The sequence below is a fragment of the Podarcis cretensis genome (genome assembly GCF_951804945.1).
Source record: "Podarcis cretensis genome assembly, chromosome: 8".
In the NCBI taxonomy this organism is placed as follows: Eukaryota; Metazoa; Chordata; class Lepidosauria; order Squamata; family Lacertidae; genus Podarcis; species Podarcis cretensis.
Genome location: NC_137177.1, coordinates 74,466,471 through 74,492,693, shown reverse-complemented (window position 1 = coordinate 74,492,693; position 26,223 = coordinate 74,466,471). Strand labels below are relative to the sequence as shown.

Genomic DNA, 26,223 nt, shown 5'->3' with positions numbered 1-26,223 from the left:
CAATAAAGCAAGATGAGCGCCGCAACCCCAGAGTCGGCCACGAGTGGATCTAATCGTCAGGGGTCTCTTTACCTTTACAGATAATACCATTGAGTTGGAAGGGACACCAAGGGTCATCTAGCCCAACCCCCTGCAATACAGGTGTCAAAAGAACCCTGCTGTATCAAGCCAAGGGCCCATCTGGTCCAGCATCCGGTTCTCACAGTGGCCACTGAGTCGCATCCTCCATCAATTTGACTGGTCCTCTTTTAAATCCACACAAGTCGGTGAAGCTTGTGGCATCCTTCCGATTGCTGGACCAGATCAGCAGGGCAGTCACCCGCCGTCACGTCCTGGAGTCCATCATGCTGCCGGCTTCCTACCCAGGCCAGCTCCACTCAGCCCTTTGTCTATCCAGCTCTGCTTTGCTGGTTCCAGTCACCAACCTGGTATTTTAATCTCACCAGTAATGACAGTGTGTTATTAGGCAAACCCGTCTTGCAAAAAAATGGTTTCAACACCTCTGCTGACTTGTTTTCTCCCGCATGCAAATAAATCACAGTGCATTACAGGAACGGCATTCGCTCCTCATCCCAAAGAAAGGATCCAAGTCGTGCGGTTGGTTTGTGTCTCGGGATGGATGCAATTCGCCAAAGCAGAGAAGAAGCTGGGATTTTGACATTTTCTTCTGCGGGAAACTGTTCTGTGTGTGGAGGGCTTTCTGGAATCTCAGGAAGGAATCAGAGTTGAAGGTAAGTGAGCATTTTTTTCATATTTCAGAGAAATAATAATAAAACATATATTCCATAAAATATATTTTGTGGAACTGTGCGAAATATGAGCAAGCCAGGGCTGAACTAATATTACCCTTGCTGGTACCTTTCCCGGGAAAATCAGAGGCTCACTATGTCAGGTTTCTATTGGAAGACCGGACAAATGCTAGAACATTAGCAGTGGCCAAGTTTTTATCGGGGGTTGCAAGAACCAATGATCCCTATATTCTGAACAAAATGCTTGTTTAACCTGGAGGTAGGCTGTATGAATTGTGTATTGCTTTGTAATTATTTGTTAGGTCTCTGAAGCGTAATAAAGGTTGATTAATAATAATAATAATAATAATACGAAGCCAGACAAACTCAGGCAGTACAAGCCTCTTGCCTAGGGCATCTGTAGTCCAGAGGGCATTCCTAAATTGTTGTTTTAAATGTATGAGGGGCCACAACCCTCCAAGTGTCCAGTTGCAAGCCCTTTTCTCCTCATTCCGTCCAAGTGCTAATTCCATACAAGTGAATGGGTGGCTGATATCCAGGGGCTCTAGGGTTGCCGTGTTTTTCTCTTTTTTAAAAAGTGTGCATGTGTGGAAACCATGTTCCAGGTTCCCCATTGCAAGCTCCTTCCTTCTCCTTCCTTCCAAGTTCTCAAGTGAATGGGTAGCTATGTACAGGTGCTCCAGCTTTATTGGTTTGTTTGCTTTTTAAAAGTGTGTAGGTGTGGATACAGTCTCCCAACTGTCCCATTGTGGGCCTATTCTTCTTCATTCCATCCAAGTGAATGGATACCTTTTGCTTTGTTTGCTTGTATGGAACAAGGTCAAAATGGGGGTGGGGTGTTAATGATTAAATTTCAGTGCTGCTCTCTTGGGAGAGGAAAGGCAATTTCCTTCCCGAGGAGAATCGTTGGCATCCGTCTGTCTCGAGAGGCAATGGAGTGTGCCTCCAGGGGTGAAGTCAAACCACTGTACCAGCAGTACCAAAGTGACCTTCCCAGGGTGCAAGCCTGGGCAATGTGTGTGGAGGTCCTGGGCTGACCACCCTCTCAGCCTCACTGATGTGGTCCAAAGGGAAGCAGAGCAAGACATTTGGCACCAGCTGGGCTGCAGGAGTTGCCAGGAGGAGGCATACAAGGCACCATCCAACCATCTTAGGGACTCCACTCCAGATTTGTGTAGGGGTTCTTCTCCCAAAGATATCCTGCAAGGCAGCAGAGGTTTAGGATGAGAGTTTTCCTTCTCCTAGATGGGCTACCTTCCCAGGTTGATCAGCTCCATTTGCCCCTCACTTCCCTCTACAGCACATACAGAGACCACCTTCTGGACCATTGGACCCACTGTTGGTCTCGCTGGCTCAATCCGCCAGAGCCTGTCTTCTCATGCAAGGGAAATCCCAAAGTCGCCAGGTACCTTCACTTGGTTTAGCTGGCCAGTTGAAGCCATTCCCAGGATGTGGCCACTGTCACATGCTGACAGCTTGTGGGAGCCACAGGTGAGAGCTGACTGCAGGGTAGGGACCAAAGACAGACAAACTATCCCAGAAGGATAGTTGCGTCCCCTCCCCTAATATCCCATACCCTCCCCAAGAGAGTAAGATGCAGAAAAATGCCTTGTTGCCTGAAGCTACCAAATACAGTGGTACCTCAGGTTAAGTACTTAATTCGTTCCGGAGGTCCGTTCTTAACCTGAAACTGTTGTTAACCTGAAGCACCACTTTAGCTAATGGGGCCTCCTGCTGCCGCCATGCAGCCAGAGCGTGATTTCTGTTCTCATCCTGAAGCAAAGTTCTTAACCTGAGGTAATATTTCTGGGCTAGCGGAGTCTGTAACCTGAAGCGTATGTAACCCGAAGTACCACTGTATGCTGAGGCTGCTCTGATATTGTTGGGAGGGGTTTTTTAAAAAGCTCAGCAGGGGTTTGTCTAAAAAAAGCTGAATATTTTTTGAGTTTTCCTCAAGAATGAGGCTCAAGAATTTTGGGGCCTTCCTTAAAAAAAAGCTCAACAACAACTTTCAAGGTGTCCTGGTTTTTACTTTTTGAAATATGGCAACCCTAATATCTGTGTAATACAGGCTGCCCATTTCCCCTTTGGGGGTGTTTGGGGGGGTGCCTTCTCTTAGAAATGGTCCCCAGGGTTTTGGGCAGCCCTACCTGGAGATTCCAGGGATTGACCCTGCAACCTTTTGTGTGCAAGGCAGGTGCTCTAACCACTGAGCTATGGCCGCTCCCTGACATATTGCAGGAACTCTCTGCCAGTCAAGATTGAGAACGGGAGTGTCTCCAGAATTTCGCCATTTTTCAGGAAGGATTCAGGCCCATCCCGGAAATTTTGGTTGCCCAATTAAAGGGGATTAAAGCGCTAATTCGCCTACGTACAATCAATCCAGATTTTACAAAACAAAAACTAAAAGCCTTGACTTTTTGCTGCTGGGAAAGTGTTGGGGAAATATAAGGAAAGGTGTGGGATGAAGATATGATTAAGGCGTAACGGCCCCGCAAGCAAATCAAGATGAATGCAAGTTGAATGCTCACTGTTACATATCCAACCTGTAAAGAAATCAGAATGGATGCTCAGCAGGCACAGTCTAACTACTGCGTAAGCCTTTGCTCAAGCAAATGAGGACATTTTCTGGTCACCTGGAGATACCACAGATACAAGAGCAGAAGTCCTTATTCTCATTATTGGAAAGCTGGAGTTGAAACATGCTCTCGTCAACAAATAGAAGTTACATCCAGATAGGGATGGAAGGGTCTGTCGATTTCGCTTCCCTCTATTTCTCATTTTTCTAACCTTAAATTCAGGTCTGCACCAATGTGTGTTTCTCTCTCTCTCTAAATCCTCCTAAAAATTCTACAGCCATTAATATGAACTTATCCTAACAAATACTTTTTCTGCCTGCAGTTTTGACTAGCATACAATTCTTTGCACTTCTCCCACGCATAATTTTCTGCCTTTTAAAAATAAGATTGTCTTTTAGATTTTTCTTTGTTTTTTTCTTTTATATCGGTTTTAGTGCACGTGTTTGCTTACATATTGTTAAGTCGCTTTGAGGCACCTCGGTAGCAACCAATAAATTTAAGAATATGGATACCCCATCTACTAACCAAAGTTTTCAAAGTGGCTTGCAGTATATTTGCTAAGCTGTGGCTCTCCAGGTCTTGCAGGACTACAAATCCCACCTTCCCTGGCCATTGGTCAGGCTGGCTGGGGCTGATGGGAGTTGTAGTTCAGCAATGTCCAGAGGTTCACAGGCTCCCAACCACAGTTTAACTAACTGCCTGCATTTGTATGTGATGCTGAACCATGGTTTAGTGCAACCATTTGCCTCTTTGGTGGGCTCCTGATGTTTTGGAGGTGTACATACAATGCATTTAAAACACATGACTCCTCCCTCCAAAGAATCCTGGGGGCTGTAATTAGAGAGCTACAATTCCCAGCGCACTTCACAAACCCTAGTTCCTGGGATCTTTGCAGGAGCCATGTGTTTTTTAAGTGTGGTGTGCACATAGGTCTAGAGCAGCCATCAGTCCTAGCTAGCAAGGGAGTTGTACTCCCCAAGTCTTTAAAATAAGGCAGGGCACAAAAGTGAAGTAAGAAAAAAGGAGAAGAAAAAGGGGCGGGGAACCCTTGGAAGTGTAGAGTTTCAATAAACAGTTTCACTGAGGTTCAGCGCTGAGGGCCTTCTGGCGGTTCCCTCGCTGCGAGAAGCCAAGTTACAGGGAACCAGGCAGAGGGCCTTCTCGGTAGTGGCACCTGCCCTGTGGAACGCCCTCCCACCAGATGTCAAAGAGAAAAATAACTACCAAACTTTTAGAAGACATCTGAAGGCTGCCCTGTTTAGGGAAGCTTTTAATGTTTAATAGGTTATTGTATTTTAGTGTTTTGTTGGAAGCTGCCCAGAGTGGCTGAGGAAACCCAGCCAGATGGGTGGGGTATAAATAATAAATTATTATTATTATTTTGCAATAAATGGTTTTCCAGCTTTCCTGAGTCAGCTTTCCTGGGTCATGCTAGAAGCCCCGCTTTCCCTTTCGCATGTCTTCGCCCTTTTGATCAACGGCGAATCTCCAGAGCCATGTAAGCAATCAGCTTCCTAACAAGTGTCAGCCTACAGCAAGGGAAAACCAAAGTGGTGTCATCCAGATATTGTTAGACTCCAACTCCCATCATCCCTCGCACAGCTAGGTAACCCAGGACCTATAACCTGCGTTCACCCTTGCTGAATTATTTCGTTACCGACAGATAGATAGTTTTTAAAGCATCAAACGGCACTTCATGCACGATCACCATTTTCCTGGATCTGAAGGACTGTCACATGGAAGATGGAGCAAGCTCGTATACTGCAGCTCCAGAGGACAGGGCGGTTCAAATTACAATAAAGGAAATTCAGAGTGAACATTGGGAAGAACTTCTTGGCAGTAAGAGCCACGCAACAGTGGAGCGGATGACCTGGGACGGTGGTGGGCTATCTGTCATTGGACGTTTCTAAACAGAGTTTGGATGGCTGTCTGTCAGGGATTCTTTAGCTGTGATTCCTGCATTGCTGCAGGGGATCAGACACGATGACCCTTGGGATCCTTTCTGAATCTACAGTTCTATGATTTATATGGCTTTCGGCATCAGCATTTCGGCTTTCAGCGCTGTGAAGTTCTCTGACAAAATGGAAACTGTTAGGTACTTAGCTGAATAGGATCCAAAATGCAGCAGTCTGATTGGTCCTAGAACAATAGGATTCAAAATGCAGCAGTCTGATTCGTCCACAGGAGCCACCCAATCCAGCTCCAGGTGGAAGTGAATCCGCAACCTGATTGGCCTACAGGAGAATCCCGGAATTAGCCAATCACGTGGGGCCCATTGTGTAAATAAGGTATATAAAGCAGACATTCTGGGGGAACTTCCATTCCTCCTCACCACTATGAGCTGAATAAAGAGCATGAAATCCACTCTCAACTCCGAGTATATTTCAGAAAGTATGCTGTTACCAAGGCAGCAGTTACAGGCAGCTCCCAATTCACGCGTGTCCAACTGGTGTGCAATCACGCACGTGTGCAAGGCGCTGAACTCGGAAGTGGCCCGAAAACATCACTAAAATGTCACTAAAAGGGCAGAACGGGGCTGGGGCAGAACACATCCCATAGGCCAGGCCGATGCACATGGTGGTCCAGAACGTAACCCCTTTGCAAAACAAGGATTGCCTGTAAAAAGCATTGAGAATGGACCACTCACAAGAGCTGAAGGAGCATCTCCACCCCCATCCTTCAGCCAAAAGACTGAGGTCCAGATCTGAGGGCCTTCTGGCGGTTCCCTCACTGCAAGAAGTGAGGTTACAGGGAACCTGGCAGAGGGCCTTTTCGGTAGTGCAATGCCCTCCCTTCAGATGTCAAGGATATAAACAACTATCTGACTTTTAGAAGACATCTGAAGGCAGCCCAGTGTTTAGGGAAGTTTTTAATGTTTGATGTTTAATTGTGTTTTTAATATTCTGTTGGGAGCCACCCAGAGTGGCTGGGGAAACCCAGCCAGATGGGCGGGGTATAAATAATATATCATCATCATCATCATCATTCACTGAAGATAAGCAGTGCTGTTGGTATTCTCCAGGTGCTCTCCTTTAGGCCATGTGGTGCAAATGTGTCCAGTGCGTCCATCCAGCAGTTCTCCCTCTTTGCAAACATTGATGGATCTCTGAGCATCTCTTTAGCAATTACTGACAGGCTGTGGTTCTGAGAACTGGCACGTCCAGCAACTGGTTGCTCCACTCCTTCAATCGATTGCAGATTTATGGTTTCTAAAATGTGTGCGTAGGTTGGTTGTTGTTTTACCTACATATTCGATGCGACATCCCTGGGGCTGGTTTTTGTTTTGGTTTTTTGCCCTCAGATCATATTGCAGAGCCTTCAGGGGATGTTCCATTTGTCGTATGTTCTAACCATCCTGCCACTTTTGAAGATAGTTGTCTCCGGGAGATATAAACACGCGGGTGATAACAGTGTTTGGAATTACAAGGATGAGTGTGGGGATTGCTAATAGATGGCTTAACTACAGCTCTCACTAATAGTTTGCATAGATTTGGATTATGCATGGGAATGAAATAACAGCCTGGCTGCTGCATCAGGTCAAAAGGTCTACCACCTCCAGCATCCTGTTATCTGGCTAACCAGGTGACCTTGGGAAACCTGCAAGCGGGACTCAAACACAAGAGCACTCTCTCCACCCCCTTGGTTTCCAGCAACTGGTATTCAGAAGCATTTACTGCCTCTGACCCTGGGCTTAGTCATTATGCCTAGCAGCCATCTTTTAGCTGGTGGCTATCACTGCCTCCTATGCAACTGGTCCATAGTTTGTGTGCTGTGTGAAGAAGTAAGCGTACCACTTCATTCTGCCTTGGAGTACTGTGTTCAGTTCTGAGCACTGCAATTTAAGAAGGATATTAACAAGCTTGAACATGTGCAGAGGAGGGAGACCAAGATGATCGAGGGTTTGGAAACTCAACCATATGAGAAATGGTTGAGGGAATTGGGTATGCCTGGTAAATAGGAGACTGAGAAGAGATATGATAGCCATCTTCAAATACCTCAAGAGCTGTCCCGTGGAAGAGGGAACAAGCTTGTTTCTTTCTGCTTTGGTGGGTAGGACTCGAACCCATGGCTTCAAGTTGCAAAAAAGGAGATTCCCAACTAAACATCAGGAAGAACTTTTTGACAGTAAGAGCTCTTCGACAGTGGGACAGACTCTCATAAGAGCTGGTGGACTCTCCTTCCTTTGAGGTTTCAAAGCAAAGGTTGAATGAGCACCTGTCATGTATGATTTAGTTGAGATTCTTACATTGCAGCATGTTGGACTGGATGACGCTTGGGGTCCCTTCCAACTTTCTGTTTCTATGATTCTAAGTACTACACAAACACACACACACTAGGGTCTGGGCTCCTGTTTGCTCTGCTCACCAGCACCCCACACCACTCCCTTCCCACCCCACGCAACTGCTAAGCTCGCTTTTCACCTTCCGAACCCCATTTTTTCATGCAAATCCAAGATTCTGATGCTACACTACGTATCCTCCAATGGGAGCTGTGCTGACTTCATGCAAATCCAGGTTTGTGATGCGACACGACTAATCCTCCAATGGGGGCTGCGTGATGACTGCCTTCCATTTCTATGCATATAAGAAGATACAGTTACATCCACATTCCTTTCACAATACGACGTGTCAGGGATGTGGAACCTCAAGAATGGCCTTCCAGGCGTGGTTGGTGAACAGTTCTCATGGGAACATAGCAATTGCCCTGTGGGGTCGGACCAAAGGCCCGTATAGTCCAAACTCAGCAGTGGCCAATGAGATGCCTCTGGGAAACCCACAAGCAGGTTGCAGAGGAAGTATCCAAAAGCCAAAACAAACAAAATATTGCACATCCTGCACTCAACCGCTTGACTTGATCAACCTTATTTATCTTCCTCGTGAAGTCTGTGGAGACATTCAGGAAAGGCTTTGCCATCCTGCCGACCTTCCGGGTGCCTCATTCTGAGTGTCACTGCTGGCATTCTCCTCCTTCGCTGGCTACGTGCTGAGTGCCAAAACTCAACCCCACCCATCCATTGCCCAGGAGCAAGGAATGATAGGGTGGCAGTGGTGGGGAAGGGGAGGAGGGCACTTCCTGAATGCTTTCAGAAAAATTGGTTTTATGCACCTGTCTCTCTCTCTCTTTTTTTTAAAAGAATAATACTTTATTTAGAATTCAACAATAACAAAGGAAAAAACCACAGTAATTGCTACATCAATTCATTACAATCAACCGATTTTAACAATATATAAATAGTAATAGGAAAATTACACAGCATCACTTTTAACTTACTGAAGTTTTCATATTACACTTTTATCTCTCTATCTCTTTCTTAACAAATCAAAAAGAGAAAGACCAAGAAAGGAGGCACAAAAAGAAAAAAAAAGAAGAGGAAGAAGAAGGGGAGGAAAGGGGGGGTAGGAAAAAGAAAAGAAAACAAAAGAAACACATTTTACTTCCGATTAGACTCATTGTGTTATTATTTCTACTATTTTTTCCACACACAGTTCCAAATTATTGTATTGCTTTCTTTGTTTTCGTCAGATATTGAAAAACATTATATTTGTTGTTTTACAAGGATCAGTCTGTTTCTGCCAGCAGATATTTGTTCTTGCAATGTTTTTCAGATACTCTTTAAAGATTTTCCATTCTTTCTTTACTTTCTGTTTTGGATAACCTCTAATTCTCCCTGTCAGCATGCCCCTGTCTCTTTAAGACTCGTCAACATGTTGATGAGGGCACATGGCTGGCAACATCTGCATTGGCTGCCCATCAGCTACTGAGCCACGTTCCGGGTCCTTGTATTAATTTACAAAGCCCAGAACAACTTAGGTCCAGGGTACCTTAGGGACTGCCCAAACCTTAATATCCCCTCTCGATCACTGAGATCATCTTCAAGAGCTTCTCTGGTTGCCCCCCCCCCCCGCCCCAGTTGGTTTGACATCAACACAAAACTGACCTTTTTGTGCCATCAGCTCAGTCTTGTGGAATACTCTCCCAGCAGAGATTTAGCAGGGACCTCCTGTGCTAACTTCCAAACATTTGCCGAGAACTTTTCGATGCCACCAGTGCTTTTCCAGACAGTGAGGAAATGCATAGTCTTTAACAGTTAGTGGGCGATCTGTGATTCTAATTTTTTACGTGATTTTTATTGCATATATAAATAACTATAAATGGTTAAATAATTATAAATGGTTTTGTGGTTTTTTGGGGGGGCGCGGGTGGTGCTGTGGGTTAAAGCACAGAGCCTAGGACTTGCCAATCAGAAGGTCGGCGGTTCGAATCCCTGCGATGGGGTGAGCTGCCGTTGCTCGGTCCCTGCTCCTGCCAACCTAGCAGTTCGAAAGCACTTCAAAGTGCAAGTAGATAAATAGGTACCGCTCCGGAGGGAAGGTAAACGGCGTTTCCGTGTGCTGCTCTGGTTCGCCAGAAGCGGCTTAGTCATGCTGGCCACATGACCTGGAAGCTGTACACCGGCTCCCTCAGCCAATAAAGCGAGATGAGCGCTGCAACCCTAGAGTCGGTCACGACTGGACCTGATGGTCAGGGGTCCCTTTACCTTTACCTTGGTTTTTATATTAAATGTGTCATATAGCTACTTACAATAGCAAAGGCAGGTAGTGAGTGCTGAATGTTTTGTGGCCCAGATGGGGGTCACTGAGAAATGAGAGGATGGTATCTGTGGTTTGAAGGAGTACAACAGGCATGGCCAAACTTGGCACTCCAGATGTTTTGGGACTACAATTCCCATCATCCCTGACCACTGGTCCTGTTAGCTAGGGATGATGGGAGTTGTAGTCCCAAAACATCTGGAGGGCCAAATTTGGCTATGCCAAAAAACAAAGCCATTTAGGGACAAAAACATTTGGGCGTGGAGGAGGAAACTCAATTGCAGATTGAACATTCCCAGCTGCCTTGGAATACCAGTTGAATGTTGAGGCAGGGCAGAAAATGTGTGGTGGAGGGAGATTAGATTGAAGTGTTAGGAGGAAATGATTGGACAGAATCCTAAACAGGAACACTTCTTTTGGTTTTGTTGGCATCCGTCTGTCTCAGGAGACAATGGAGGAGTTCACCTTCGTGGGTGAGGTCAAACTGTTGGAAGGTTTCAACGCCTGCTGTGGTTGTAGAGCCCTAGGCTGGTGAGACATGTTTTGTTGCAGATGGGGCAGATGAAGGCATCCGGTTGTGCTGCTGCAGATGCACAATGCCTTTTCTGACAGCAGTCCTTCCTCCTTTGGTCCCTGCTATGGATGCACAAACTGGCTGCTTGTCTCCAGCGCTGCGGTCATCTGCAAGGGATTCACACACAGCAGAGTCGATGTCACCGGCCTTCATTTCAACATTTGCAAACATCTTTTCAGGCCTGGTGCCTGAAAAATTCTAGCCCCAAAGGGGGGATATTGTGATAGGAATTTTGAGGTCTTAAATATATGGCAATGTTCATAACCGCACGTACATAGATCAGCACAGGAAAACCGACCTGAAGCCATTTTGATTCCTAAACTGAGCAAATGTTTTCTCTGCATGGTCAAAGTGGAAAAGCCTCCCCATTGTCTTTTCCTTCACAAATCCTGTCTTAAGGGTATGTCTGTGTTTGAATAGGGTGTGAGCCTGTGACATGGCCCAGGAACTAAGTATTTATCACTACAAAAGATTGGCCAGGCTCCGCAGGCAATCCAATCAAGTAACCTGCCAGACAGGAGATAAACAAGGACAGGAGAAAAAACAACATTCAAATTTCTGTTTTAAGACCGCTTTTTTGTGTGATGTAGGTATGATGTATCTGAGAGGTGGTCTTAGGTTACATCCCTTCTGTGATGTATGTATGATGTTTCTGGGGGTGGTCTTGATCTACAGCAGGGGTGTCAAACTCAAATTCATTGGGGGCCGCATCAGCAGTTTGGTCACCCCTCAAAGGGCCGGTTGTATCTGTAGGACTATGTGTCCACTCTTTATTATCATAAATTATTGTCACTGCATTCAATTACACTGCATGTAAAGTGGAGGTTTCCTGTGTAGAACGGCCGGCGCCGCCAGAGGGCAGACGTTCTCTGGCTTGTAGGCTGCTGTGCATGCGCTGAAGAAGTGGCTTTCTTGTGTCAAAAAAAAAGAAGCGAGAATAAAAGGTGAAGGCTGGCGGCCGGCAGCGGCTACACGGGCCACATGATGAGGTCTGGCGGGCCGGATTCGGCCCACGGGCCTTGTGTTTGACACCCGTGATCTACAGGGTGGCAATTTCAAAAGTCTTTATAAGGCCTTGCGGGACATTTTTCTGGGTCTCTCCTCCTCTCCTGCGTGTGAGGGGAGCACCCTGTTGCAACAGATCAATAAAGATCAATCTTACTAGCTGCTTTGCTTCTCAGTATTCTCTGGTTGGCCTCTGTTATTTTCTCCTACCAATAGGGAACCTGTGCAAGGACTCTATATGGGCTCTTGGATACCCCATAAGGGAAAAGGGTAATTTTTTTTGTTTACAACACTGTAGAGCATGTCCTTGGGGACCCTGCCATCTTCCATTGGACATGACAAAGCCAACGTAGACATTGCTGAGACAGAAGTGTGACCATGCTGGGAATGTGGGCCTAGGAGAGCACACCTTGGTTTGAAACTCTGCCCTGCCATGTGATACCCAAAACCTTCCTGACACAGTGTGTGTGGAAGGCGTCGCAGCATCGCTCCTGATGGTTGTAAGTTGCCCATGACTCACTTGCAATAAAGCACACAAGCCTGGTAGCCCTTCGTCTTGGTATTGGTATTCTCTTCAGCTTTTGTAGAGATGAGCCATTGCCCTAGCTGCCTTGCCAATATGCTCTCGCAGCTCAGCATCGATGGAGAGACTGTTGGTTATGATGGAACCCAGGTAGACAAAACTGTCTGCCACCTCAAGTGTAAACAGGAGTGCCATGGAACTGCCATTGGCTCAGAGGCGAGAAATAGAAGGGCAGTTGTGTTACAGGGAGCCTCCGAAAATCTTGCGAAGCAGTTCCTCTTCCGGGGAGGATGAAAGCCCCACCTCTGGTGAGGAAGAGGTGCAACGACCGGAGGATGCTGGTGGGAGCCTTAACACCACTCCTGGGCAAGTCGGACAGGAGGGAAACACGCCCTTGCCATTGCCCATCCTGTGCAGTAGCCTAAGGCGCAAAGAGGGAAGGAGAAGGTTGGAGGTAACGAAATTCTTATGCTGGGGGAGGTCCAAAAAAAGACCACTCCTGGATTCTGCTAGCGATTGAGCCAGACATGAGCTTTGGAGCTCTTCACTGTAAATAGTTTGCACCAAAATAAAACCTGTAAAACACAGGTTTGGAGTCCTGCCTGGGTACTCTCGAGCAACCGCAACAGCCATCTGACAAGGAGGAAGGAAACAGAAGAAAATAGCCCATCATTTTGCTGAAAGTTCCATTTTATTTCATTCATTTCTGTTACGCGCACCAGGTTACTTCCAACACAGAGCAAGCAGAAGTCTCCTAACTCGTCTCTCCCTGTGCACCCCCAAAATTTGCTCTGGAGGGGTCCCCTAACAATCTCTTGAACAGATTTTGAGAATGCACAGAGGGGGTGGGGGTAAATACTGACCTAGATGGACCAATGAGTTTGATTTGACTGGCAGCAGTGTCCTCTGGGCCTTCCCTCCATGCTGGAGTAAACAAGGAGAATATTTTCCTCCCAATGGGCCATTTTGACACCACCTTCAGCTCATGCCTTACTATACTGCTGGGATTCACCAATCCAAGCGATCTGGCCCAGCTGCCAGGGCAAAACAATTCCCTGCTGCCTTGCCTGCGTTCTCTGCCAACTTGAGATGCAGAGGCCATGTGTCACTTCCAGTCTCGTGCGCTTGCGCAATCCCTGGCTGCCGCTTTTTCATGTGCGTGCATTGGAGAACCTGCCCTTTCATCATCCGGGGCCAGAACTGGCTGTCTCCAAGGTTCTCCAAGGACAGTTGCAGAAGGAAGAAAAGGCGAGGTGGCTCAGTTGGGCAACGCAGTGCCTGAAATGTGCAAGACAGCACCTGAGACGGCCTTTGGAATTGTGCTGTTACTGGAAGGCAGAAAGTTGCTGCAAGGCATGGAAGACCTCTCTAGATTTCGGCCACGTGTTTCCCCTTGGAGGCTCTTTGTCCACAAACGTTGATGTTTGAGGCTGCTGCTGCTGCTGCTCAGATCTTCAAACTCTTCCAAAGAGCATCAGTTTTTAGGTTCCCGGCTATTTATCTGGGTCAAAGCCATCATCCAATTGACTGCCTGTCATGAGTCATTTCTGATTTCCCCCTTTTTGAGCCTGAACTTTCTGCCCACTTTTTCCATTCCCACACAGGGGAAAATACCTTCTTTGGACAATGAGGAAATAAAGATGTTTATGAGAGCAGAGAACCAAGGCCTGATAGGCAGAAGTCTTGCGGTAATTTGGCATACATAAAACACACGCACACACCATCCTGAACTATCTGAAATGTTCCCTTTCCTGAAGAAAGGAAGCATCTCAAATCCAGTTGTTGGAAAGTCCAAGAGGGGATATAGCATGGTTACCCAAAGACGTGCAATCTCCATGGTCAGGTTGGAAATTTGTACGTTGAGCATAGAGACCCAAATAGATAAAAGAATTCTCCGTTACTGGTTCAGTGGCGTAGCGTGGGGGGTGCAGGGGGGGCCAGCCGCACCGGGCGCAACATTTGGGGGGGGGCGCTCGCACTCGCAGCTCTCTGCCCCTACCTGGCTCACTCACTCTCTCTCACTGCAGTGCTGGTTGTGTGAATCCAATCCGAGCTGCCGGGTCGCTCCCCACTGTGGAGGGGGAGGGTGCCAGGTGTGCGTTGCGGTGCGGAGCGGAGAGAGAGCGAGGGAGGGACTATCTGGGGGAGGGACAGTGCAGCGGCCGCCCAGCACAGCGCTGAGCGCGGGAGAGAACCACACCCGACCAGGCCAGGCAGCAGCAAGAAGAAGCTGGCAGCGGCGGCAGGTTAGGGCTTAGGGGCGCAAATTACTTGCCTTGCCCCAGGTGCTGACAACCCACGCTACGCCGCTGTACTGCTTTAGAGTTCAACAGATGGACAACACTAGGCTACCAAAAAAATGCCTGATTGAGCTCTCAAATGGATTACCCCTTAAAAACTGGGTACATCACGCTGCCCAACTGATGGGCAAATATGACCTCTCAGTGACTGAGATTAAAGAACTTCCCTTATATTCCCGGAAAAATATATTTAAACGATATAGCATGGGTAGGCAAACTAAGGCCCGGGGGCCAGATCCAGCCCAATTGCCTTCTAAATCTGGCCCACGGACGGTCTGGGAATCAGCGTGTTTTTACATGAGTAGAATATGTCCTTTTATTTAAAATGCGTCTCTGGGTTATTTGTGGGGCATAGGAATTTTTTTCTTTTCTCTTTTTTTCCAAAACATAGTCCGGCCCCCCACAAGGTCTGAGGGACAGTGGACTGGCCCCCTGCTGAAAAAGTTTGCTGACCCCTGGGACATAACGTCCTTGTGCCTGAATCCTGCTTGTGTGCTTCCCACAGGTATCTGGTTTGTGGCCACTGTGAGAACAGGATGCTGGCCTAGATGGGTAATTGGCCTGATCCAACAAGGGATTTCTTATGTCTTCTCAAGAAAGGCTTGAGGCTCTTAAACCTCCAGAAACCTATAAGGTTTAATAAAATAATAATAAAAATACTGCTTTCTTCTTTGTTAAAGGTAAAGGGACCCCTGACCATCAGGTCCAGTCGTAGCCGACTCTGCGGTTGCGGCGCTCATCTTGCTTTATTGGCCGAGGGAGCCAGCGTACAGCTTCCGGGTCATGTGGCCAGCATGACTAAGCCGCTTCTGGCGAACCAGAGCAGCACACGGAAACGCCGTTTACCTTCCCGCCGGAGTGGTACCTATTTATCTACTTGCACTTTGATGTGCTTTCAAACTGCTAGGTTGGCAGGAGCAGGGACCGAGCAACGGGAGCTCACCCCATTGTGGGGATTCGAACCACCGACCTACTGATCTGCAAGTCCTAGGCTCTGTGGTTTAACCCACAGCGCCACCCGCGTCCCTTCTTCTTTGTTAGGGATAGATAAAGCTATCATTTTGGGTTTCTCTCAGGATCTTATTTTTTCAGCCTTAACTTTGGTTCACCTTCTTCCCCCTTCAGTTTGCAATTTTTAAAATCTATTTGTTTGAAAAATCCCAGTGAAAATCCACACACTTTTCATTCTAATACATGCATTTTCTTGTGTGCAGTTACACCTGGGTGCATTTTGATACACTGTTGTCGTTAATATATGCATTCTCGCCTCCACTTTTCACTAATATGTTGTTATAGATTTGAGAAGGGAACCCCCCTACACTCTAGAAATTGAATAAATGGTAGGATTTTGATTATTTGGGGTATTGACGGGAAGCTTGGAGGCCAGTGGGAAAATACAGGCTATGCTTTCTTTCCGAGCCAGGGCCTCACCTGGGATGGCCCATCTAAGAGGAACCTTGGGCCTGGGCAGACAGAGGTTGCCATGGGGATGAGGTGTGTGTTTGAGGTAACAGGAAAGGAGTACATTTTAAGCAAGGTTTGCTGGGAAGAAGAGGGAGAAGAAGGAAGATGGGGGTCCATCTTGGGCAGGCTGACTGAAGGCTGGTTGGAATAGATGCCTTTGGCTCCAGGGCTGCAATGCTGGACAAGCCCCTCTTCAAATGACCATGCGGTAAGATCTGGACTCCCTCCATGAAGGTGTAAATAGGTGAATAAACCATATTTTTTAAAGCTACAACAGTCTCTTCTGTGTCTCAGTTCTCCAGAGGAACACAGACCCTGGGCGAGTGCCTGGAATTTTGCTATTGCTTGGCCGAGAGTGGGAGGATGACACACGACTTTTGTAACAAATATACCTTTTCATATACCTTCCTTAGTCGGAGAAACTTAGTCTGCGAACTTTGGAGGGGAGAGAATTAAGGTTCACGTATTGGTTGGGGAAGGGCAAAGTCGGGATGTTTGCTTTAAATTGTGAGCGGAATAAAATTTATTCCATATGATTATGATCAATTATAAAAGGAGCCCCCTGCTGGTTCAGCATATTGTTTCTCACGGCAGCCAGTTAAGTGGTTCCAAGAAGCTCACAGGCAGCAACGCTCCCTCGGCGTTACTCATAACACTAAAACTCCTGGGCGTCCAACGAATCTGATGAGGCAAGTTCACGGAGGAGAAGGCTATATCAGTGGCTACTAGCCACAATGGCTATGCCGCTCTGCTTCCACAGCCTGAGGTAAGATGCATCTGAATAGCAATTGCTGGAAACTGCAGGAGAAGAGAGAGCTTTTGTGTTTGGGTCATGTTTGCTGGTTTCCCACAGGCCTCTGGTTGGCCACTGTGAGAACAGGGTGCTGGGTTAGGTGGGTTGCTTGGCCTGATCCTGCAGGGCTCTGAATACGTTTTTATGGGTACAGTCCAGGGCACTGGTAAAGATAAAATATCTCAGGCAACCAATTCTGTCTTTCGGAGCTGAGCTAGTTCAGTTCTAGGGTAGCCAGCTGTCATGTATAATACAGGGTTGTTCCGTATTTCAATGTAAAATGCTACGTCTTGTATTGATACAGTTTTGTACTGTATTTCAGATCCCCCCCCCTCTCTCTCTGCATGTGTGTGTGTGCCAAGTTACCGTATTTTTGGCTCTATAAGACGCACCCGACCATAAGACACACCTAGTTTTTAGAGGTACTATGATGCTCATGTACTGCTTGTGGGCTTCCCACAGGCATCAAGCTGGCCACTGTGTGGCCACAGTGCTGGCCACTGTCTCTGCGCAGCGCCTCTCCTGCGAAGCGGGAGGAGGAACAGAAGGGGCTCCGTTCCTCCTCCCGCTTCTCAGGAGAGGCCCTTTGCTGATGGGGCGCTGCGCAGCTCTTCCTCTCTGCACAGTGCCATTCGCTCCATAAGACGCACTCACATTTCCTCTTACTTTTTAGGAGGAAAAAAAATGTGTTTTATGGAGCGAAAAATATGGTATGTATCCTCTCCAAATCATAGTTGTCAACTTCTCCCTTTTCTTGCGAGGAATCCTCAGAATAAGGGAATTTACCTTAAAAAAGGGAAACGTTGAGAACTATGCTCCAAATGTATGTGTTTGAAAGGGTGTGTGAAAGGTCACATATTTAAGCTCTGGGTAGCCAAGCACAGACAGATATACAAATTTGTATGTGTGTGTGACAAATTCCAAAGGGGACGTCCTGCTAGGCTGCAATAGATTGCAATGGATTGCTCTGAAGTCACTTAAGCACCAGATAAAAAGAACAACCACCATCCACCCCTCTCCTCCCTGTCCTGTGTTTTGCCAGAGCAAAGGTGGCAACCCTATTCAGTTCCTCCAGTGTCCTTTGCAGTCTTTTATGTAGAATATAACACACATAAACTTGCATAAACTGGGAGCATCATGTGCAAAGATCAGCTGTGGAATCAGAAAGCATTTCCCGATTTTGGTGGAAAATCTGGAGAAACTCCTTCACAGGAGGGGCAGCGGGTTTAATGGCAGCATGTAAATTTCACTAGCACCGAAAAAGAGCTCACTTTCCGGACTTCCTGCAAAGTTGGGTGTAAAGCTTCACTGCTGCTCTTTACGTGGCCTTTGTACCGACATCCTTGAGTTTGTGCAAGATGTGACACATCTTGAAGGTTCCATGCCCTCCTTGTAACCCAGCCTGTAACTCAGCCTAAGCAATTGCGACTAAAGCAGGCCACTTATGACTTCCCTGTTTACCTCTAACTTCTCTTCCCTCCCATGCTTCTGGAGGAAGAGCTGAAGCTCTCAAGTAGAGCATCTGCCTTGCATGTACATTGCACAAGGTCCCAGGTACAATCCTTAGCTTAAAGGGAAAGGGAAAGGGACCCCTGACCATTAGGTCCAGTCATGGCCGACTGGGGTTGCGGTGCTCATCTCACTTTATTGGCTGAGGGAGCCGGCGTACAGCTTCTGGGTCATGTGGCCAGCATGACTAAGCCGCTTCTGGCGAACCAGAGCAGCGCACATAAATGCCGTTTACCTTCCCGCCGGAGCGGTACCTATTTATCTACTTGCACTTTGATGTGCTTTTGAACTGCTAGGTTGGCAGGAGCAGGGACCGAGCAATGGGAGCTCACCCCGTCGCGGGGATTCAAACCGGCGACCTTCTCATCGGCAAATCCTAGGCTCTGTGGTTTAAACCACAGCGCCACCCGCATCCCAATCCTTAGCTTAGCTGATTCCTTACATTCCACCTCAATCGCTGAGACCCTTGGATGGGACACTTCTGGTGGTTCCCTGTGCCCTGGAGACTCATTCAGCCTTCACTAGGGAGCCTTTAGTGTGGCCATCCATGCCCTCTGGAACTCCCAACCACTGGAGGTTTGGTAGGAATCATCGCCCCTTCTTTCAGTCATCTTTTCAAAACTGCATTGCTTGGACAGGTCTTTGCAATGTGAATTTCTCACCAGTATTTACTGGTGGATGGTTTTGATAAGCTTCATGGTTTCAGTCTGGAGCAAAATTTAAAAATTCCTTCCAGTAGCACCTTAGAGACCACACAGCCTAGGGCTTGCCGATCAGAAGGTAGGCAGTTCAAATCCCCGCGACGGGGTGAGCTCCCGTTGTTTGGTCCCTGCTCCTGCCAACCTAGCAGTTCAAAAGCACGTCAAAGTGCAAGTAGATAAATAGGTACCGCTCCGTGGAAGGACGTGTGGATCCAGAATTGGCCTCCACAGTCACTTACAGACTCACATTTAAAACCGTTTTTATGGAAGACAATCTTACTTGGCTATGAGTGATACCAAAGAAGAAGATTCCAGGAGAGGCTGCTAATCAATTAACAAGGCAGTCAAAATGGGTTTGCTGAGAAACAAGGAAAGGTGTTGTCCTACAAGGGGGCACCCAAAGGTTTTGCAAGGCAGGCACTGTCCAAAAGAAGGTCAAGAAAGGATAATAAAAATACTGTATATTATACTTTTAAAAATATATAAATCCACACTTTAAACAGTAGATGGCAGAGCAGCATAAAACTACGGAGATGAACGTCATAATTAAAATGCCCAGGACAATTAAAAAGGGCTTTGTCTGGCACTGAAATGATGCCAGAGTGAGTGCCAAGGGAGCCTTTCTCGGGATGGTTGTCCACAGACAGGATGCTACCACTGAGAAGACCTTGTCCTTTACATTCACTGGAACCCCAGACTCAAAGGATTAGAGCAGGGTTTCCCAAACATGGGTCTCCAGCTGTTTTCAGACTACAGTTCCCATCATCCCTGACCACTGCTTTTGCTAGCCAGGGATGATGGGAGTTGTAGTCCAAATGTGGCTGTAGACCAAAGTTTGGGAAACACTGGATTAGAGGCGGAAGGGGCTTTGAAGCTCATCTGCCCCAGATGTCCTGTTCCTCACTGCCAGATGAATAATCTGAACTCCTTTTTCTGTTTCTGCACACCTCCTAGCTCGCCAGCCCCCTCCTGGGGTTTCAAGATTTATTGGGGGGGACAGTTCCACCTCCCCCAACTTCCTGGACCCATTGCACAGAAGGTAAACTTGTGAGGCTAATAGATAAGTAACTTGACCATAAGTAATGTACTGAGGTAGGGATGGATGGATCCATCAATTTCAATTTGTCATTTCCCCAAACTCTAGCTTGTTCCTCCATATGTCAACACTGGTCCGCAAATTATTTTTAATTATTTTATTTGCATTGCAAAATTCAAAAGATTCATGTATCGCTTCGGAAAACGGCTTTTTCAAAAATGTGTATTTAGGCAAAATTGCGTACAAATGTATATTAGAATAAATTTGCCCTAAAATGAATTTTCACTTCTTTTTTTTAAAATGAACTCAAATGAATTTTCTTCTTGTTGTTGTTATTACTTGTAAACTGATATGGAAATGTGAAGAACTGAAGTTAGGAATGGAAAAAAGAGAAATGGAGGGAGAACAAAGCTGGAAAAAAATCACCCGTCCCTAGTTTTAAGACACCTTGGAAGAATTTGTATCCCAATCGATGGGATATAAATCATTGAGAAAAATAAATTATAAAGTTCAATAGGCTTTTCCAGGGTGTGGTGTGGCAAACAAAGGCTATAAGGAATTGCATCAGAGTCCCTTCTTGGATAGAGAAAGTGCAATAGCTAAGAGGTGGCTAAACGGATAGCCTAGTCATGCCTGCCCATTACTCTGATATACTCCTCTATCACATCCGCCACCAATCACATGCTCTTCCTTGTTGATCAATAACTCACCAATGCCATCCACGTTCGTATTGTTTCAGAAGTGTCATTGCTGCAAGCTTTGGTTTGACATGGCAACTAAAGCCTGCTAAAAGTTTTATTATTATTATTCAATGTTGAACAGAACCTGCCTGAAGTCATGACCTCATGCCCTTCACAGCTCATTGTCAATATCACAGTGCAATGGGTGCAGATTAAGGCTATGCAAATCTGCTTGAATTTCCGTGAGAAAGTAAGAAGAGCCTGCTGGGTCAAGCCAACATACTGTTCTCATGGTGGCTTGCCAGCAACTGGCGTGGGGAGGTAAAGGGGCCCCTGACCGTTACGACTCTGGGGTTGCGGCGCTCATCTCACTTTAGAGGCCGAGGGAGCCAGCGTACAGCTTCTGGGTCATGTGGCCAGCATGACTAAGCCGCTTCTGGTAAACCAGAGCAGCGCACGGAAACGCCCTTTACCTTCCCGCCGGAGCAGAACCTATTTATCTACTTGCACTTTGACGTGCTTTCAAACTGCTAGGTTGGCAGGAGCAATGGGAGCTCACCCCGTGGCAGGGATTCAAGCCACTGACCTTCTGATTGGCAAGTCCTAGGCTCTGTGGTTTAACCCACAGCACCACCCACGTCCCCAGCCATTGTGGATAGTAGCCATTGATTCCTGCATTGTTGGGGTTGGCCCATCAAAACAAACATACATTTATTTAGTCAGAGTTTGCACTAAAACGCTGAAGGGTTTTCATGAGGATTTCCTTTGAAAAGCAACAGTAATTGCAAATTGCTGCCGAAATGCAGAGAACTGAATTTAAGACTGGGAAAATCGACAGAAATTGACAGAAATCACTCCATCCTTCGCTGAAACTTCCAAGTTTAAAAAGAGGGAAGGGGAAGATTGCAGCAATGTTTCAGAAAGCCTCCAGAGACTCTGTGAGAGCCCTTTGCTAGATAGAGCAAGCTGAGTTCTTGGAAGCCATTTGGAGATAATGGCTTGCTATTGTCTACAAGGGTGAGGCCAAGCAGGTACAAACAGCATGTGATGCCGAAGAATAGTGAGCAAGTCTGGATGCAATGTGTGCAAGAGAACTCTCTGGAAATTCCCCCCAGGAAGTTGCTGCTTGAAACCAGGAAGGAGCTTGCGTTCGCATCGCAAATTAGCCAATGGATCTGATAAACAAAATATCCACCTGCATAGGTGTTTGAGATGACAGGCTGCCGGCTGAGGGCAGATCACAAGCTAGGTCATTCTAAGCTCTCACCATCATTAGGCCTTCCTCTTTGGTAACAGAATCATAAGCTACAAACAAGTGGCTGGGTATCTAAAAAAGTAAGATTTGACCCCTTAAAAGGAATGGACCTCAGGGCAATCCTACCTAAAATGGAGGAAGAGGTGGACGGATGTGTGTGTGGGAGAGAGAGAGAGAGAGAGAGAGAGAGAGAGAGGAATGGGGGAAAAAAAGAATATATGAGGAAGAAAAAGGAGAAGAAGTAGGACAAGGAGAAGAAAGGGAAGAAGAAAGAGGAGGAGGGGAAGGAAGGAAGGAAGAGGAGGATATGCTTTGCATGCAAAAGGTCCCTAGTCCAATTGCTGACATCTCCAGGTAGGGGTGGTAGAGAAAGCTGCCCAAAAATCTAGAAAAACTACACCAGTCAGTGTAGACAATACTGAGTTAAATGGACCAGTGGTCTGACTTTCAGTATGAGGCAGCTTCCTGTTCTCCTACTGTTGTAATATACAGATACCAACTTACACTTGCGGGCATGGAAGAGTTAAGCTGAGCCCAGAGCTCAGGTTGCAGGTGGGTGTGGCTTAGCAGGCTCTCAGTAGCTTCTGCTCCCTTGCCCACCATTCTCAGTCTTTTTTCCTTTGTTCCTCATGGAACAGGCAAGAAGCCATGTAGCCATGGCTCCCTGCAAGTGAGCTGAATCTCTCCAAAAGGGAGATTCACAGACTGCATCTTTGCTAGCCCAAAGATTGCACAATCCTTTTTGTAAAGAAACAACGTTCTTTAATTTTTAAGTCATTTGGTACCTTTTTCATCTTCATTTTACTGCCAGTGGATGAAAACTGTGTCTGTGATTTTTTCTAGCCTAAGTATTTCTGTGGGGAACTTTTGTTTAAAGGTGGATGAGGGCAGGTGCAAATCTAACCAAGCTTAAATGTGCTTGGAGCAATCACCATTATGCTAACTCTGCTACGAGAGAGTAAGAACCTCTCTTCTAAACCTCTCTCTCCAACACCTATGCCACAAGAGAAATGCCATTGTTCCATGGTCAGAGCACCTGCTTTGCAAGCAGAAGGTCCCAGGTTCAATCCCTGGCATCTCCAGGTAGGACTGGGAATGTCCCCTGTCTAAAGCCCTGAAGAACCACTGCCATTTTCAGGCACACACTCACTTCATGACATGGGCCTTAGGTTGCTGATCCCCAACATAAAGGCTCGCTTGGTCCAGCATCCTGTTTTCACAGTGGCCAACCAGATGCGGGACTTCACTCCCACAGGAAGCAGTGATGTCCACCTACAAAGATGGGTTTAAAAGAGGATGGGACAGATTTAATGGAAGAGAGGGCTATTGATGGATACTTGCCACAATGGCTGTGCTCTGCTTCTACCGTTCAATACAGCAATGCTTCTGAATGCCAGAGGCTGGAAAGCCCAGGAAGGGAGAGGTTTTTTTGTGCTCGAATCCTGCGTGTGGGCTTCCCACAGGTATCTAGTTGGCCGCTGTGAGAACAGGATGCTATACTGAAGAGGATGCTTTGCTTCTCAAGTATTTATGCTCCAGTGGGGAGCCTGTAAGGAGGACTCGAGTGCAACAGCAACTCTCCCCATCTGCGATTTCCGGCGGCGGATATTCAGAGAAGCCTACTGCCTGCAGGAGTAGAGACACAGCCGAGGCATCATAGCTGTCGTTTAGTCGTTTAGTCGTGTCCGACTCTTCGTGACCTCATGGACCAGAGCACGCCAGGCACTCCTGTCTTCCACTGCCTCCTGCAGTTTGGTCAAACTCATGTTGGTAGCTTCGAGAACACTGTCCAACCATCTCGTCCTCTGTCGTCCCCTTCTCCTTGTGCCCTCCATCTTTCCCAGCATCAGGGTCTTCTCCAGGGAGTCTTCTCTTCTCATGAGGTGGCCAAAGTCTTGGAGTCAGCTTCACAATCTGTCCTTCCAGTGAGCACTCAGGGCTGATTTCCTTCAGAATGGAGAGGTTTGATCTTCTTGCAGTCCATGGGACTCTCAAGAGTCTCCTCCAGCACCATAATTCAAAAGCATCAATTCTTCGGCGATCAGCCTTCTTTATGCTCCAGCTTTCACTTCCATACATGACTACTGGGAAAACCAGAGCTTTAACTATACGGACCTTTGTTGGCAAGGTGATGTCTCTTGATGGAGTGGGAACCGGCAAGCCACTCCAAGTATCCCTGCCAAGAAAACTCCATAGCATCATAGCTAGGAGCATTTAAGAGCTTTATCCTTTGTGAATTTGGCTTTTAAAGCCAGCCAAGTTGGCAGCCATCACCGGCAGAAAGGTGGCCATGAGCTACCCAACAGCAGAGATGAAAGGAGGCGCTAGTGAAACACCGTTTCTGTCGTGCTGCGGTTCGCCTTATGCAAAAACAAAACAAAACAAACACTCTATGTTATTCATGTCACTGCCGGCTGTGGCAGAATCATGTAACTTACATAATTAATTGTACAGATTGTGTGCATTACATCAGTTATGCTGTCTAGGGTGGGACGGGGAATAATCAATTACGTTTCGCTCGCAGACTGAAAGCAACAACAACAGCGAATACCGATCATAATTGCTGGGCTGATTTCCATTCTGCATGTGGACCAAATAAGCAGACGTCAGCAAGGGTCCACTCCCATTTGGGTTTTTGTCAAAATCATCTGACCTCCCTAATCTCTGATAGCAGCAATGTCCAACCGGTCGGCCGCGATCGACAGGGAGATCCCTGGAGTGCTCCAGGTCGATCACAGGAGTTATAAAAGTGATCGTCCACTTGCTCCTGGGCGATCATGACTCGCCCCACTCCTGGCGCTATTTTCAATCGCCGCTGCTTGCAGTGCTGTGAAAGCTTGTATTCCCTGCCTTGGCATCAGAGTGGGAAAATAAGGGAGGGCTGTGGACTGTTTCGTGAGCGATTTATTGCAATCATGCCCTTAGAAAGCTCAACAGATGTGGTCTTTCCCCCTTAAAAAAGGCTCAACAACTATGGGCAATGAAAATGGGTAGATCACTGCCATTTTTATTATTCCGGGAGGCCAAAGGCAATGTGGCATCAGAGCAATCATGAAATATACTTGGAGTGGAGAGTGGATTTCATGCTCTTTATTCAGCTCATAGTGGTGAGGAGGAATGGAAGTTCCTCCAGAATGTCTGCTTTATATACATTATTTACACAATGGGCCCCACGTGGTTGGCTAATTCCGGGATTCTCCTGTAGGCCAATCAGGTTGCGGATTCACTTCCACCTGGAGCTGGATTGGGTGGCTCCTGTGGACCAATCAGACTGCTGCATTCTGGGTCCTATTGTTCTAGGACCAATCAGACTGCTGCATTCTGAATCCTATTGTTCTAGGACCAATCAGACTGCTGCATTTTGGATCCTATTCAACTCAGTACATAACAAATCACAAAGTAGATATGGAATGGGGAACCTCAGGCCTGGGGGGCAGAATGTGGCCCTCCAACCATCTCTCTCCGGCCCTCTGAACTCTCTCCTGGCTGCACTGCTCACCAGCCCTGCTTCAAACTCTGTTTACGCATGGCTGGAATGTTGTCTTCAACTCTGATCTCTTGCTTGCCTTGTGTTCATGTAGAAACTAGCCTAGTATAATGAGGAAATGTACATTCATTGATCCACCCGCTCTGGCCTCACCCACATGTGGGCCCCCCCCGAAGTTTTCCAGAAGGGAATGTGGCCCTTGGGCAGAAAAATGTTCTACCACCTCTCATGGATTACTGGTCTGTGGCCTAACCCAGGGGCAGTCAACATGGTTTCCCCCCCAGATCTTGCTGACCTACACTTCCAGCCATCCCTGACCACTGGCACTGTTTGCTGTGATGGGAGTTGAGGTCGAGCAGTATCTGGGAGGGCCAGACTAGAAAGGCTGCATCAAGTATATTAATTGGTTCAGCCAGTTAAGTGAATAGAACACCAGATCTGACGAGGCTACAGTAGCTTCCAGTATGCTATTGAGATGATGTAATGATGACTTACAAAGCCCTGAACAACTTATCCAATTCCCTGCATTCCCCAATATTTCTCTTGCCCAGCTTTTAAGACCTGCCAGAGTGGCCCTACTCATGATTCCACCACTGAGTAGGGTTTGTAAGTCAGTGGCTCGTGAAAGGGCCTTCTTGGTGGTGGCTCCCCAACAGCAGAATGTCCTCTCCCTTGTCCTTAGCTGATGTTTCCATCAGTTGCTAACCTCTTATGCAGGGTTCTAGTGATGCTTCTAGTGTGTTTGGCCACACCTCCTTGCAGCTGCAATATTTATGGATTTTATATTGTTCTTCATTAGATAGTTAGATAATTTGCATTAGCAACTAGCATTGCAATTTGCTCTACAAAAAATGCAAACATAATCGTAACTTATCGGGCAAAGTGACCAAACAAAATTTCAAAGTGCCAGCCATTTTAATTTCCTGTGTAAAGTGTGTGTGTGCAGGTAAAATCGCAGAAGTAAATAGAAATTATGCA

General features: G+C 46.9%; 1 protein-coding gene across 1 annotated transcript in view; it reads left to right on the top strand.

Annotated features, from left to right (window-relative positions):
* The first annotated feature begins 578 nt into the window (after positions 1-578).
* Positions 579-26,223, top strand: part of SCNN1D (sodium channel epithelial 1 subunit delta) — a 68,532-nt gene continuing 42,887 nt past the window's right edge. The window contains exon 1 of the mRNA XM_079986984.1: positions 579-731. The gene's annotated coding sequence lies outside the window, so the exon portion shown is untranslated. The remainder of the gene's footprint in view (positions 732-26,223) is intronic.